This window comes from Triticum aestivum, chromosome 1A (genome assembly GCF_018294505.1).
Source record: "Triticum aestivum cultivar Chinese Spring chromosome 1A, IWGSC CS RefSeq v2.1, whole genome shotgun sequence".
Classification (NCBI taxonomy): Eukaryota; Viridiplantae; Streptophyta; class Magnoliopsida; order Poales; family Poaceae; genus Triticum; species Triticum aestivum.
Window position 1 is genome coordinate 361,551,636 of NC_057794.1, and position 16,967 is coordinate 361,568,602.

Genomic DNA, 16,967 nt, shown 5'->3' on the forward strand with positions numbered 1-16,967 from the left:
ATGGCATTGCAATAGCCTACTCTATTGATGGTAAGGTTGGGAGAAATAGACATTTCCTTATTTTCATTAAGTAATCGCTTTATTTTATTGTTAATAGATTCCACTTGCCTTGTGTATAGAAAGGTCGATGGGTACATCAAGGATCAAATAATCTACTATAACCTTTGCAATAGAGTGGTGTGCCACCGTTTCATCAATGATGCATTTTATGATTTATCCATTGTTTCTTGTAAATTGAAATTTTTTATAAGGAATATCCAGCTCAACCCCTAGCATTCGATGCTCATGCGAGCGAGGGATGAAGGCACAAACCGTAAGTTGGATCTATCCTTTTTTAGCTTCTACCAACCCGAACTTGTCTAGATGCTCTTATTTATCACACTGGTATCAGGTATGGTAACATCTTCAAGCAAAATGGGGTATCCCTACATGATTGGTTAATTAGAATAGAAAATATATCGAATTGTTGGAACATAGAATGACAATCAGTCCAAAGAATGTGGTCTATGGTGTGTATCATCCTTTGAAGAATGTGTCCAAGGTCATTTCACCTAAGTAGAGCCTTCTATCTTGCTGAAACTAACGTCAATAAAGTATTAAGAGTGATATTGTTTATTTATTTTCTTGGAATGATCATCTCTTGAACAACCAAACTAATATGGATCTGGTTATAACTTGCAATATCTAGCTTGCATCGGCGTGTCTCAAGTTATTCCCTTGGAGTGGTTTGGTGATAATTGTACTAACCCTGTTCAGAAAATAAAATGATTTAGGATCGAATAATATAGCAAAGGCTACTAGGAGGTAGACCATAGTTTATTCTATTTAACAGATAATGAAGATAGCTGAGGATGTAACTTATGCAAGTTATCAATATTTGCCTTAGTTTGACCCATTAATGTAATTGCTCTATTATACTAATAAGGTATTCATGAATCATATCCAGTAATTGCACCTAAATATTTTAAACTTTAGATGTTAACATGCGGCACCCAATGTGTATTTTCTTTGGTTCTTGCTCGGTTTATTTCCTAGCTTTGATCAATATGATTATATGAACCTAGATGGTGCCTAGTGGTATTGGATTTGTGAATCTTTGGCGAGAATTGTTTTATCAAATACTATGCTTACATCCCAAGCTTGCTAAACTTGGAACCTTTACCGTTTACATTAACATCATTGGAAACACGCAAGACCTTTATTACAAATCCAATGTGAGAGTATATGTACTAAAAATAGATTTGAAGTTTTCTAGTCTAGAACATAAGTTTGCACATGAAGTATAAGTGTCCTATTTCATATTTGATGCTATATATATCAATTGTAGTAGTTAATTGATATGTCGAGTTTCTTGTTTGTCCTCTTATGTTTGCAAGGTAAAACCAAACTTGCAGGCGCAATGTTGTAAAGTTGGTAAGTGATACAAAATAAGAATGATAATGATTACATGGTTGTTGGCTGTATTACAAAAGATATACCAGAATCAACAACGACATAGATGTGACATGTCCGTAGACACAACTATAAAGTAGCAAACACATATTTTATGGAGTAGACACCTCGATATGGCCAGAAAGTGTTAAGTACATTTTATAAGTTGAGGCTTAAAATGTGGAACATCACTATTCATACAAATATGAACGTGTTTAGTTGAACCTTTCTTACCCCATAACTGATTATGTAACAAATTGTTCCCTTAAATGTTTTTTTCTAGATTGGCATGTAAACTCATATGATGAAAACAAATAATATCCCAACTTAACTAATCCACATTTTAGGAATACAGGTCTTGTTGGGGATATAACTATTAGGTATGACCCTCCCAGGAGGGGCCGGGTCATCCCTATGAAGATTCATCACAATGAAGCTCAAGGTCACATGGCGATTCACAGATAGGCTTAGTAGAGGGCCCAGACCCGAAGGCAGCTTAAGACCCATGATTGTTGATGTCTACTACACAACCTTCTTCTTGTAGACGTTGTTGGGCCTCCAAGTGCAGAGGTTTGTAGGACAGTAGCAAATTTCTCTCAAGTGGATGACCTAATGTTTATCAATCCATGGGAGGCATAGGATGAAGATGGTCTCTCTCAAACAACCCTGCAACCAAATAACAAAGAGTCTCTTGTGTCCCCAACACACCAAATACAATGGTAAATTGTATAGGTGCACTAGTTCGGCGAAGAGATGTTGATACAAGTGCAATATGAATGGTAGATAAAGGTTTTTGTAATCTGAAAATATAAAAACAGCAAGGTAACTAATGATAAAAGTGAGCGAAAATGGTATTGCAATGCTAGGAAACAAGGCATAGGGTTCATACTTTCACTAGTAAAAGTTCTCTCAACAATAATAACATAATTGGATCATATAACTATCCCTCAACATGCAACAAAGAGTCACTCCAAATTCACTAATAGCGGAGAACAAACGAAGAGATTATGGTAGGGTACGAAACCACCTCAAAGTTATCCTTTCTGATCGATCTATTCAAGAGTACGTAGTAAAATAACACGAAGCTATTCTTTCCGTTCAATCTATCCTAGAGTTCGCACTAGAATAACACCTTAAGACACAAATCAACCAAAACCCTAATGTCACCTAGATACTCCAATGTCACCTCAAGTATCCGTGGGTATGATTATACGATATGCATCACACAATCTCAGATTCATCTATTTAACCAACACAAAGTACTTCAAAGAGTGCCCCAAAGTTTCTACCAGAGAGTCAAGACGAAAACGTGTGCCAACCCCTATGCATAAGTTCACGAGGTCACGGAACTCGCAAGTTGATCACGAAAACATACATCAAGTGGATCATGTGATATCCCATTGTCACCACATATAAGCACATGCAAGACATACATCAAGTGTTCTCAAATCCTTAAAGACTCAATCCGATAAGATAACTTCAAAGGGAAAACTCAATCCATTACAGGAGAGTTGTTGGGGATATAATTACTAGGTATGGCCCACCCATAAGGGGCCGGGTCAATCCTAATGGCGTGTTACTAAAAGTTCAAGTGAATATACAAGGCGATGGTTTAGTATAAGACTTTTAGTAGGCCCAAGCCCAGAGGTAGCTTGAGGCCCGTGATTGTAAACCGCCATGGGTAAGAAAGACTTGTAAAGAAAGGCATGTAAAGGAAGTCACCGAGCCGGACACGTTATATGAGCCGGCCGGGAGTCTGTAGGCCACCTGGCGTCAACCCGTGTATATAAGGGGACGACCCGGTGGCGGCTTAGGGTAAGAAACAACAGATCGAGAAGCCAAGCTAGCGTATTTTTCTCCTTGGTCATCGAAACCTAGCAATACCACATCAACTGGACTAGGCTTTACCTTCACCGCAAGGGGCCGAACCAGTATAAACCTTTCGTGTCCTTTGTCCCGATTAACCCCTTTAAGCTTCCTAGTTGCGATGGCTCCACGACTAAGTTATTTCACTAGGACATCTGCCGTGACAATTCCACGACAGTTGGCGCCCACCGCGGGGCCAGTGCACGGTGGATTTGAGTTCTTGAAGGGCAACTTCGAAGGGCTCAAGGGATACGTTGTGGGCCGGATGACCAAGAGTCATCGTGGCAAGCTCTACATCGACGACAAAGGCTCGGGCCCCGACGCCAGCTCAATTGAGTACGGATACCGAGTCCCCTTCAGCAGAATCCACGTCTTCATCGGTCGGATCGGCGAGCCGGGCCCTGAGCCGGACATCTGCACCAACCTCGTCGAGACGGCTCAGCGCGCGAGATCCGCCCAGGCTCAACCCGCCGTGAGGCATGCCTTCATGGGTTGCATCCATGGAGGGGAATTTTCTGAAGGATCGGTGGACAGTGGTGACACGGCCGTTTGCTCTGACGGTGAGTCGTCCGCAGGGGAAACAGATTCTTTGTATCAGTTACAAGATGGCAGGCTGGGGGGCTGTTTCGATGGCAGCAGTATTCCGGACCCCTCTGAGCCGCTGAATCGAGCCAGAGTCTTCATGGCTGGCACTCAACCTGGGCAGAATTCTACGGCTGCGGCAGCGATAACCACTGGGTCAGCATCGGCCGGGTCAGGAGACCCCGCGCGCCCACCGGCTCAGGTGTTAATGGACCTCATGGATAGGATGACGGTCCTGTTGACTACTGTGGTTGAGCCGGTGGATAAGGCTCAGCATGACGCAGAGGTAGCACTACTACGTGGAGAGGTAACACAGGCCAAGGAAAATTTAGCGGCGGAAGATGTCAGGATGGCCGCAGAACGGGCGGCTCTGGATGCATGTGCTCAATAGCTTCAAGTGGAGACTTTCCGGCTCTCAGTGGATCTGAACGCGTCAAACAAGGTCATGAGGAGAAGACACCAGAAGTCTCAATCACGTCTGCCTCTGACTTATGATCCTAGGAACCTTTTTCACACACCCGAGGCTAGTCCTAGTAACCCGCCGGAGGCAAACTGGATCACAACACCCGGGGCTGGGGCGCCGGTTCAACCGCGGACCATGGAGCCGCCACGTGTGAATACTGCTCTGCCTCACTACACACCAATACCACCGGGTCACTTCTCTAACCCTTTGGAGAATTTAATTGTTGCGTTGTCTCGTTCGGCGGCTCTCCCAATGGAAGGTGACTCTCCGACCGTGAATGAAACACGAAGGGTCAAAGAACTTCTTCAGACAGCTCTGCACAGTAGGATGCATATTCTTATAGTCGAGATAGAATCCATTCAAACCCTCGCCCGAGCCCGAGCCCAAGCTATAGTAGGCATATGGACTCAGCGGCCATGTCGAGCAACGCCCAGCGCCGTAACCAACCATGCGGGCGCGACCCGGCCCCGAGCGGAGCCCTTAACTTGGTGGATCAGGAGAGGATCCGTCAAGAGGCTGAACGGGCGATTCAACAAGCGGCTGAGCAGGCGGCTCATCAAGATTTTCCGGTTTATCCAGTGACCTCTGTTAAGGCTTGGGTGGCCACAAGGACAGGAGGCATCCCTTGTCTTGTGCCAGCTCTGCATAATGAGCGTTTGCCAAAGGACTTTAAGGGGCCTCATAAGGTGCCCAATTACACAGCCGACCTGCAGCCCGGAGCGTGGATTGAAAGTTATGAGATGGCCATGGAGTTATTAGAGGTCAGTGACGCGACAATGGCCAAATACTTCACCATGATGTTGGATGGAACAACTCGTACTTGGTTAAAGGGGCTGCCGCCCAACTCCATCGGCTCATGGGCGGAGTTAAAGGCCCGGTTCATTCAGAACTTCAAAGATACCTGCAAACAGCCCATGTCGATCGTGGATTTGACTAACTGTAAGCAAGAGGAAGGCAAATCCACGACCCATTGGGTGCGATGGGTTTAGGAAATAATACATTCATCTGATAAGATGGATGCCAGCTCTGCGGTCTTAATGTTGGAGAACAACTGCCATTTTGAACCCCTGAAATAGAAGCTGGAGCGGCTCAAGCATGACTGTAGTGACATGGGCCAGCTGATGGCAGCTCTCCTCAAGTACGCCGATTCTGACAGTACCAAGGACCCCGCATCTGACAAAGATAAGACAGGGAAGGGAAAGAAGAACGGCAATGGCAAAGGTCACCAGCAGAACCCGGTGAATCAAGGAGGTAATAAAAGTAAGGCTGGCGAGTTTGTGGCTAACACCAATACGCAGGGCAACAATCAACGACGCAAGGGGAGGCCGCATCCACGGTCTGGCAGGTTAGGTCTCACCCTTGAGTAGGTGCTAAATGAACGTTGTCCAAGACACGACACCCAGGAGAAGCCAGCTACCCATCTGTTGAAAGATTGTATGATCATGAAGGCTTTTAAGAATTCTAACATATTCGATGGTAACCACGGACCTAACGTCGGTTTAGGTGGTGGCGGCTTTCATGGCCCAGGCGCCGGCTCAGGCGGTGGCGGTTTTCATGGCCAGGGCCATCCGGGTAGTCAAGGCGGATATAATCAGCAATCCGGCCAGGGCAGTCAGCAACAACAGCAACATTCCGGGTATCAGAGTAACCCAAAACAGCTGAACAGTGGGCAGTACCACGTGTTTACCACCAATTTGTGCAAGAGGGATCAGAAGATTCATAAGAGGGCTGTAAATGCTGTTGAGCTGGCGGTTCCCCATTATTTGAGATGGTCTGAACAGCCTATTGTGTGGAGTAGGGAGGATCACCCACCCTGGGTTGATAATCCGGGTCATCTGGCTTTGGTGGTGGCGCCTCAGGTCGGTGGATATAAGTTCACTAAAGTGCTCATGGACGGAGGCAGTAGCATCAACATCCTCTATTATGAGACATTCCGTCGCATGGGGTTAACTGATAAGAGTCTTAAAACATCCAAAACTATTTTTCATGGGGTAGTGCCTGGTAAGTCGGCGTACCCAGTTGGTAAGATTGAGCTGGAAGTAGCCTTTGGAGATGAGTATGATTCTAGGGCTGAGAAGTTAACCTTTGAAGTGGTTAAGATCAAAAGCCCATATCACGCTCTGTTTCGATGGCCGGCTTATGCTAAGTTCATGGCTTGGCCATGTTATGTGTATCTGCAACTCAAAATGCTGGGTTATAAAGGCACTATCACAGTACATGGAAGCCAGAAAATAGCCTTGGAATGTGAGGAAGGTGATGCCGCTTATGCCGAGTCTGTTTGTGCAACCGAGGAGTTGAAATTTTATAAGGATAATGTTGACCCGGCAGACATGACATCTTTGAAGAAGCCAACTACGGAGCCTGGCGAGGAGCATGAGCCGGCGTTAAAATTCAAATCAGCTGATGACACTAAGATGATTGATTTCATGCCTGGCGTGTCATCCAGACAATTCATTATCAGTGCTAACTTGCATCCAAAATAGGAAAGCGCGCTCATCGAGTTCATTCGTGAGAACCGGGACATCTTTGCATGGAAGCCTTCTGACATGCCGGGTGTACCGAGAGAACTCGATGAGCACACTCTCAATATTGATCCAAAGTTTAAGCCGGTCCGACAATTTCTTCGGTGGTTTAACGAGGAAAGGCGCAAGGCTATCGGAGAAGAGGTGGCCCGGCTCTTGGCGGCCGGGTTCATTGTTGAAGTTTTTACCCAGAGTGGTTGGCTAACCCAGTACTTGTGCTTAAAAAGAACGGCACCTGGCGCATGTGTGTGGATTACATAGATTTGAACAAAGCTTGTTCGGCTGACCCTTTTGCTCTCCCTCGTATTGATCAAATCATTGATGCTACGGCGGGTTGTGAGCGTTTGAGTTTTTTGGATGCTTACTCTGGTTATCATCAGATTAAGATGGCAGTTAAGGACCAAGAGAAGATAGCTTTCATCACTCCTTTTGGAGCCTTCTGCTATGTGTCTATGCCTTTTGGGCTCAAGAGTGCCCAGGCGACTTATCAGCGGTGTGTACAAAATTGCCTTCATAAACAAATTGGGCGTAATGTTCATGCTTATGTGGATGACATAGTGGTGAAATCCAGAGAGAAGGAAACCTTGGTAGCTGATCTGAAGGAAACCTTTGATAACCTCCGGGTCTACAAGATGATGCTTAACCCGGCCAAGTGTGTTTTTGGAGTCCCAGCTGGCAAGCTCTTGGGTTTTTTGGTGTCTAACAGAGGCATTGAGGCTAACCCAGAGAAAATTAAGGCAATCACATCTTTGGCTAAACCGGCGTGCATCAATGACATTCAGCGACTAGCAGGCCGTGTCACAGCTTTAAGCCGGTTTATAAGCCGAATGGGTGAGAAGGCTATGCCATTGTATCAAATGATGAAGAAGGAAGATGACTTTGTCTGGAGTGACACTGCTAACTCTGCCTTTGAGGATCTGAAGAGACAGCTCGCTGAGCCGCCGGTTCTGGCTACTCCTATTGAGAAAGAACCATTGTTGTTATATGTGGCGGCTAAATCACGTGCTGTCAGTGTGGCTATCGTGGTGGAGCGCAAGGAAATTGGCAAGGAACATCCAGTCCAGCGACCGGTTTACTACGTCAGTGAGGTGCTCATTGAGTCTAAGCAAAGGTATCCACATTGGCAGAAGCTTGTTTATGGGGTTTTCATGGCAAGACGGAAGCTCAAGCATTACTTTCAGGGTCACCCTATCACTGTGGTTAGCTCTTCTCTATGAGGAGATATTATTCAAAATAGAGAAGCCACATGACGAGTTGCCAAGTGGGCCATTGAACCTGGGTCTCATGGTTTAAAGTATGTGCCACGTACTGCGATCAAGTCTCAAGCACTGGTCGATTTCATTAACGATTGGACAGAGTTGCAGACACCTGAAGAAAAGCCAGACAACACATATTGGATGATTCATTTTGATGGGTCCAGACAGTTGGAAGGCTCGGGGGCTGGAGTTGTTTTAACTTCTCCTCGAGGTGACAAGTTTTGTTATGTGTTGCGATTGATGTTTCCTTGTACTAACAACGCATCAGAATATGAGGACTTGCTCCATGGTCTTCGAATGGCTAAAGAGATGAGTTTAAGCCGGGTACGGTGCCTTGGCGACTCAGATTTGGTGGCTCAACAGGTGTCAGGAAAGTGGGATTCCAAGGACCCTCTCATGGCGGCTTAACGTCGAGAGGTGGACGCTGTGGATGGACACTTCAAGGGGTATCAGGTGGAACACATTGATCGCAGAACGAACGAAGCGGCGGATGCCTTAAGCCGGTTGGGATCTCAGCGTAAGCCGGTGCCACCTAACACCTTTTTAGATGTTTTACATAACCCTTCTGTCAAGTTGCCTACAGAGGAAGACTTGGCCGTTGCTGACCCGGTGGCCTAGTTGGTGGCGGCTCTTCATCTCATTCCAGATTGGACAGTGCCATATTTGGCTTACATGAACCGGGGCGAGTTGCCAGAGGATGAGACCTTGACAAGACAGATAACCCGGCGGTCTAAGTCAATGACAATTTCCAATGGTGAACTATATCATCGTAGTGTCACTGGGGCGTTTCAGCGATGTGTCTCTCCTGAAGAAGGTCAAGAGATTCTTCGTGAGATGCATGAGGGAGATTGTGGCCATCATGCCGGCTCAAAATCTTTAGTGGCCAAAGCTTTTCGTCATGGCTTTTACTGGCTAACGGCTCATGCTGATGCGGAGGATCTGGTTAGTAGGTGCGATGGATGTCAAAAGTTCGCACGACAAGCGCACGTACTGGCTCAAGAATTGTGGATGATTCCAATCACTTGGCCGTTTGCAGTTTTGGGGCTTGATATGGTTGGACCTTTCAAAAGATCCCAGGATAAAAAGACCCATCTTTTGGTAGCAGTAGACAAATTCATGAAATGGGTTGAGGCAGAGCCGGTGAGCAAGTGTGATGCAGCCACGGCGGTTCAGTTCATGAAAAAGGTGATCTTTCGCTTTGGTTTTCCACACAACATTATAACTGACAATGGCACTTATCTGTCCAAAGGTGCTATGGAGGAGTTTTGTCAAAGTGAGCATATCCGGCTTGATGTTTCGTCAGTAGCTCACCCCCAATCCAATGGTCAAGCTGAGAGAGCAAATCAGGAAATCCTAAAAGGTCTCAAGCCCCATCTTATGGTTCCTTTACAACGGACGCCGGGTTGTTGGGTAGAGGAATTACCCTTAGTGCTGTGGAGTATCAATACCACTCCTAACAGGTCTACAGGTTATACACCTTTCTTCATGGTTTATGGAGCAGAAGCAGTTCTGCCTAGTGACATCCATGACGACTCGCCTCGCGTGGCGGCTTACGTTGAAGCTGATAATGAACAAGCCCGACAGGATGCGCTTGACTTGTTAGATGAAGAGACAGATTTAGCGGCGGCTCGATCAGCTATTTATCAAAAGGACCTGCGTCGTTATCACAGCTGCCGGGTTAAGTCCAGAACATTTCAAGAAGGTGACCTGGTGCTCCGGCTCATCCAGGATCTGTCTGATGCACACAAGCTATCCCTGCCTTGGGAAGGACCCTTTGTGGTCAGCAAGAACTTAAACAACGGTTCATATTACCTCATTGACGTTCGAGAGCACAAAGACTCACGTAAGTCAGAGGAGGAGACCCGCCGTCCGTGGAACATTGCTCAGCTTCGGCCATACTATACTTAAGCCACCGGCTCTCATCATATACATACTTTGACGTTGTATATATTATGATAAGTAATAAAGCAGGACCTCTGTCCTTTTCCCCTTGAATGATCATATATCTTTATTATTCTCATTATTTAAAATGACCAAAAGGGGGATGATCATATCCGAATCTTGTTTAACCCTTTTGGTCTGGCTCATGATCGTATTCGAATCTAGCCGTAAACCTCATGGTCACTTGGGGGCTTCCTGTTCAAACATAGGTCGTATTCGAACCAAAGAGAACATAGCTGTCGTAACCCTCTTTATCGTCTCAAAGCCAAACTCACTAGGGGCTTCTTGATCGTATCCGAATCATAGCTTAACCCCTTTTGGGTCCGACTTGGATCGTATTCGAATCAGGGTCGTTAAAAACCTCTCAAGGTCATTTGGGGGCTTCCTGTTCAAACATAGGTCATATTCGAACCAAAGAGAGCATAGCTGTCGGTACCCTCTTGATCGGCGCAACGCCAAAGCCACTTGGGGCTATATGGTCATATTCGAATCTTAGCTTAACCCCTTTGGTACGGTTTACTGATCGTATTCAAATCAGAAGCCTCCATATTTTTTAATATTTGATTTACATTTTCTAAAGCCTAGTGTTTTGTCTTATTGTTTTTTATCATCTCAAATCTAACTGTCAGTATGGTCTCAAATTAAACCGGCTCGGTTATTTGACAATGAGTTTCCAAGGCATAATAGTCATCAGACATATGGAAGTATTGGCTTCTAAAAAAAGATTGGGTTATCAACCTCATCATCCGGGTCATGTAAACCGGCAATCCAGATTCAAAGAACACAGGTATGACAATGTCATTCATGAACAGGTTTTTCTATGTTTTTTCGTTAATCAAAGGTTTTTCAACCTTGTTTATCTTACATCTGGTTCTGTTTTTTCCACTATGATAATTTCATAGTCATATACCGGGTGTTTTTGACCCATCCGGTGCTAAACCGCCAGGACCGTTTTTTTCATCTCTTACAGGAACAGAGTTAAAACATTACAGATGTAATCACGGATGTGATGCATATATATATTGACATTGTGGGCAAGGAGTCATATGCAACATTTTATGCACGATGGCATAGGCAAAACATGCAGTTTTCAAACTAACCTATTACAAGGCTTTGAGAGCCCAAAAGATGGTTATGACTCTCCTCTTGCCGGTTCACCTCCGTCCACTGGTTGGAAGCTAGGATTGGACCAGTCAAAGCCATTCAAAGCAATGAACTCCGCTTCATTGTCAATCAGGCTGGCTGGGTCAACTTCTGGGGCAAAAGTGTGTTGGCGAACCGGCAGGATAAGATCTGTCACTTTATAAGAGGGAGTCGCCATCTTCTTATTCTCCATATCAAAACCCGGCTGCTATTTGTCTATGTTGGTCTCTTCTCCAAGAATGGTAGCCTGAGGACGAACTCCCCTCGCACAGGCAATAAAGTCATCTTGCTCAAATGGAGTCCCATCTTCCTTCACGGTAGGGTACCCCTTAGCCACGTCCACCGGGTCTAAATCCGGCACCCAGGCTTTAGAGCGGCTCAGGGCAGTTAGGGCTCCGGCTCTCGCACATGATTGTTTGACCTCTTGAAACCTGGCGGGTAAGATCGATAACTTCTTCAAAACATCACTCAAACGGTTGGGTCCTAGGTTGGCAGGGGAGATAGTAGCAAGTTCTCGTTGAGCGCCAGTATACACTTGCTCCACCAAGTTATAAACCGCCTTCAGTTTTGTCATGCTATCTTGACTCAGATTTTTTACTTCGTGGACCTGTGAGTGTTTTTTAACAAAGGCTCAGTAGGCGGCTTATATTCCTAGTTAAAATACAGTGTAAGTGATTAATACAAATGACTCACCAAAGATGGCGGAGACCATTTGAGACACACGGTTTTTAAACCGGTGAGCTCTGTGGTAACCTCCTCAAGAGCCGCCTCTGCTGTCTTGACATGTTGTATCAACAAAGTCTTCTCATCGGCCCAGGATTTCTTCTTTTCAGTCAATCTGGTCTTCAAATTTTTAGTTTCAGAGAGACTCAATTGAAGTTTGGAGTTAGCAGTCTTTATCTCTGCCTCCTGATCCACTAGCCGGGTCTTTGCATCCGTGAATTGAGAGCCCAATTCAGTTAGCACGGTCTACAAACATGCACACGTGTGTCAAGATCTAATTAAAGGTTCTAATGATTAAAGTCCCAAGTGCTTTGCAATGCAATACCACTTGGTACTTGAGGGATAATGTCTGCCAAAGCAATTTTTTTATGCAAAATGATTCTTCTATATTTCAAGTCCCAAGTGTTTTACAAAGTAACAACGCTTGGCACTTGGGGGCTAATGCATGATATTCAAAAAGTTTTTCAAGATGAGTCGGATCACACTGTTTATTTGGGCTGATCTAAGACAGTTATGAAGTTAAGTACCGGCTCATTTATGATAAATTGAGCCGGCCCTTGGGGACTACATGTGAAGTTTATACTAATCTATTGGACTTAGGAAAAATCTAAAGACAAGGTATCAACATATATCATAAGCCTACATATCATTCAGGTTCATCATAATCTGAAGACTTGGGGGCTGGGAGAGTATATATAAACCGGAGAACATACCTCATATTTCAGTTGCAATTGCTTGACCATCTCAATTTTCGAGTCACGGCTGGAATGCACATGACTGAGATAACCGGATAGCATGTCACTAACGTTCAGGTGAGCGTAGTGAGAAATATCAAACCGTACTTGCTGTCTTTTCAAGGCCTCTTGTTTGGCAGAATGCTTGGCCAGCACAGTCGAATTACCCAACTCAATGAATCTGCTGCCAGTGATCAGAACGTCATGGTCAAAAGATGCTGGTGGGTTAGCTGAACCGGATGGTCTGACGGTGGATGGATCGACAATGGTTTCGTCAGCTGATGGCTCAGGAGGGTCCAATTGAGCATGGAGAGCCGGATCTTCCGGTGCTTCAGATTGAGCGAGAGGAGTTGATGTTGTCGGTTCAGGTGCAGGATTTTTTGGGTCTTCTGCCGGTTTAATCACCTTGGCTTTCTTGGACTTCACTTGACCACTAAAAAAGATTTTTATGAGATAGTTACTATAATAATGCAATTTTAAAGATGCAGAGGAAAGCTGAGTTTCTTTACCCAGGGGCAGTCTTGAAAGCCAGAAATTGAGTCTGGGATGAGTCGCCAGAAGAGCGAGAAACCTCCTGCGAAGGTAAAATAAAGTTAAAGAATATAAGGAAATATATTCATGGATGAAAACAAAGGATAAAGGTGAAAGAAACCTCATTTTGGCGTTTTCGAGGAGTTTTTTGTAAGTCGGAAGGTGGTTCATCATCATCATCATTAGTCCGGGCCTGACGGCGGCTCTCATGTTGCTGCTTTTTCAAAAGACAATGAGGGTCCAAATAAGCCAAAGGGTGCGAAAACCTTACTTTCCGGGTTACCAATCAAAGTTTCTGTCTCGGCAAAGGGGTTGAGTCGGAGGAAATAGTTACCTCTTCTTCCATGGCATTGCTGGCCCCCGTGTCATCCTGGCAATAGTCAGTGTCAATAAGATAGTTGAAAAATTGACCAAGGGAGTCAAGGGCTACCTCCACTCAGAAACATCATCCAGCTGGAACATGTCAGATGCAGTCTTCTTCTTCTTGGGCTTCCAGGTCGTTCTCCTAGCGGCTATGGCAGCGGCTCTAGCCTTCTTGGCAGCTTCATGATCATACATGGCCTTCCAGAATTCAGATTTGGCCTGTAAACAAATAAACAGGTTAAAAGGTGATGCAAGTATTTAAACTACTGAGGGAAACACAAAAAGAGAGAGGTCAGGGGTTTTCACCTCTGGTGCCGGGTTAAGTTTGCAGAAGGAATTTAACCCAACCTTACTACAGTCCTCATATTTATCATTCACAAGGATGGTCGACATTGAAACAATGTCTTCTTTAGTAAATTGAATAGAGCTATAACGCAGAGAGTCATCCAGGCCTCTGCCATATTCATACATTAACTTGGATCGGCGGCTTAGAGGAATGACCCGCCATGAGATCCAGCAGCGGATCAGGTCAACTCTGGTTAAGCCATTTCCCAATAAATCTTGAATCCTTTTGATAGAGGGGATAAGCTTCTTGCGTTCAGCAATAGTAAGTTTGTCAGGGAGCACAAACTTGGAATCAAGACACTCCGCACGGTAACCCGGCAGTGGTTTTTAATTAGCTGGTGATGTATCTTAGCAGTAGAACCAGGTTTGGTTCCAGTCTTTGGGATGGCTTGGTAAGACCACTAAAGGAAAAACGGTACCTTGTCGGCGTTGAATTGAAATTCCGCCAAGCTCCAAGCTCAGGCCGTTGGTGCACTCATTCTGGCGGTTCAAGTAAAAGTACTCTCTAAAGAGTTCTACAGTCGGTTCTTCTTGAAGATATACCTCACAAAGAACTTGAAAATTGCAGATATTGGATATAGAGTTGGGTCCAATGTCTTGTGGATAAAGCTTGAAAAAATGTAGAACGTCTCAGAAGAACTTTGAGCCGGGTGGTGAGAAGCCGCAGTTCATCTGATCAGTGAAAATGATAACTTCGCCGTCTATGGGTTGAGGCCGTTCTTCGTCCGGGTCAGGAGCACAATAAGACATAATGCTTTTCTTTGGAAAAAATCCTATGGTGAAAAATTCCTTCAAGGCATCCTCAGTAACTATTTAAGGGACCCAATTGCAGACTGTTGGCGCTTTGGACGGCATGATGAAGAAAGGGCAAGCAGAAAACAAAGTAATTTGCTGGTTCAATTTATTGATGAAGTTACATGTTCATGATTGTAGTACAAATGAGTAATGGCGGCTTAAATAAGGGCTAATGACATGTAAAGGAACAATAAGCTGGAGTTAATCCGCCATGACTAAAAAAGTATTCGAAGGTTGCCAGAATCAAAATTGGATAAGTGTTGAGACAAACAGGTTTCCCAAGCTGTGGTTATTATTATGAATCAAAATGGTTCAGAAAAGAAAAATAAAGTTAGACCTAAAAAACAAGTACATAGGAGTTCGTCAGTTCTAAAGAGGCATTTATACAAGAGAAGGGGATCTGCTAGCGTCTAAAATGGAGGAGAAACAGCTACCATATAAGTTCTGCACTACTTTTAGATCAAAAGAGGGTGCGGTAAGAGAAGTTGCGAATGAATCTATGACGAACGGCGAAGAACACAAGAAGGAAACCTCCAGAACCCTAATGCAGATCCATGGGGTGAGAAGGCAAGAGCTTACATGTGCGGAGTTGCTGCGGAGGATCGCTGCCGTTCTCTGGACAGACTTAGGGTGATGCAGCAGCCGGAGTTGAGGACGACGGTGCGCTGCGGCGGCGGCAGAGCTCGAGCGGCAGAGAAGGTGCAAGAGGAAGAAGAAGAAAGAGGAAGGACTGGCCGAGCCTATTTATAAGGAGATAAGTGAACAGGCAGGCACGAAAATCAAGGAAGACCAAAGTAATGATTATCCAGCTAAATGGACGCCTCGATTCTCGAAAGACATTTAAGGATAAGGATCCGTTGAAGATGACATCATGGCCGATTTTCATATTTTCTGAAGATGACATCATGGCGGGTTACAAGAGTTTTTACAAACAGAGGAGGATGGATTTCGTTTAAAGTGTTAGAGATTGACAAGAACAAAGTTCAAATCAACATGGGGCCTAATGTTGGGGATATAACTACCAGGTATGACCCGCCCAGAAGGGGCCGGGTCAATCCTAATGGCGGGTTACTAAAAGTTCAAGTGAATATACAAGGCGATGGTTTAGTATAAGACTTGTAGTAGGCCCAAGCCCAGAGGTGGCTTGAGGCCCGTGATTGTAAACCGCCATGGGTAATAAAGACTTGTAAATAAAGGCATGTAAAGGAAGTCACTGAGCCGGACATGTTATATGAGCCGACCGGGACTCTGTAGGCCGTCGGGCGTCAACCCATGTATATAAGGGGATGACCCGGTGGCGTCTTAGGGTAAGAAACAACAGATCGAGAAGCCAAGCTAGCGTATTTCGCTCCTTGGTCATCAAAACCTAGCAATACCACATCAACTGGACTAGGCTTTACCTTCACCGCAAGGGGCTGAACCAGTATAAACCTTTCGTGTCCTTTGTCCCGATTAACCCCTTTAAGCTTCCTAGTTGCGATGGCTCCACGACTAAGTTCTTTCACTAGGACATCTGCCGTGACAATTCCACGACAAGCATAGAGGGGGAGAAACATCATAAGATCCAACTATAATAGCAAAGCTCGCGATACATCAAGATCATGCCACCTCAAGAACAAGAGAGAGAGAGAGAGAGAGAGATCAAACACATAGCTACTGGTACATACCCTCAGCCCCTAGGGTAAACTTCTCCCTCCTCGTCATGGAGAGTGCCAGGATGATGAAGATGGCCACCGGTGAGGGATCCGCCCCTCCGGCAGGGTGCCAGAACGGGTCTAGATTGGTTTTCGTGGCTACAGAGGCTTGCGGCGGCGGAACTCCCGATCTATTCTGTCCTCGATGTTTTTAGAGTATATGGACATCTATAGGCGAAAGAAGTCGGTCAGGGGAGCCACGAGGGGCCCATGGGGGTGGGGGGCACGCCCAAGGGGGTAGGGCGCGCCTCCCTGCCTCGTGGCTTCCTCGAAGCTTCCGTGACATCTACTCCAAGTCTCCTAGGTTGCTTCCATTCCAAAAATAACTCTCCCGAAGGTTTCATTCCGTTTGGACTCCATTTGATATTCCTTTTCTTCGAAACACTAAAATAGGCAATAAAACATCATTTTGGGCTAGGCCTCCGGTTAATAGGTTAGTCCCAAAAATAATATAAAAGTGTATAATAAAGCCCATAAACATCCAAAACAGATAATATAATAGCGTGAATACTTCAGAAATTATAGATACGTTGGAGATGTATCAATTGTAAACCGCCATGTATGTAAACTTGTGTTTT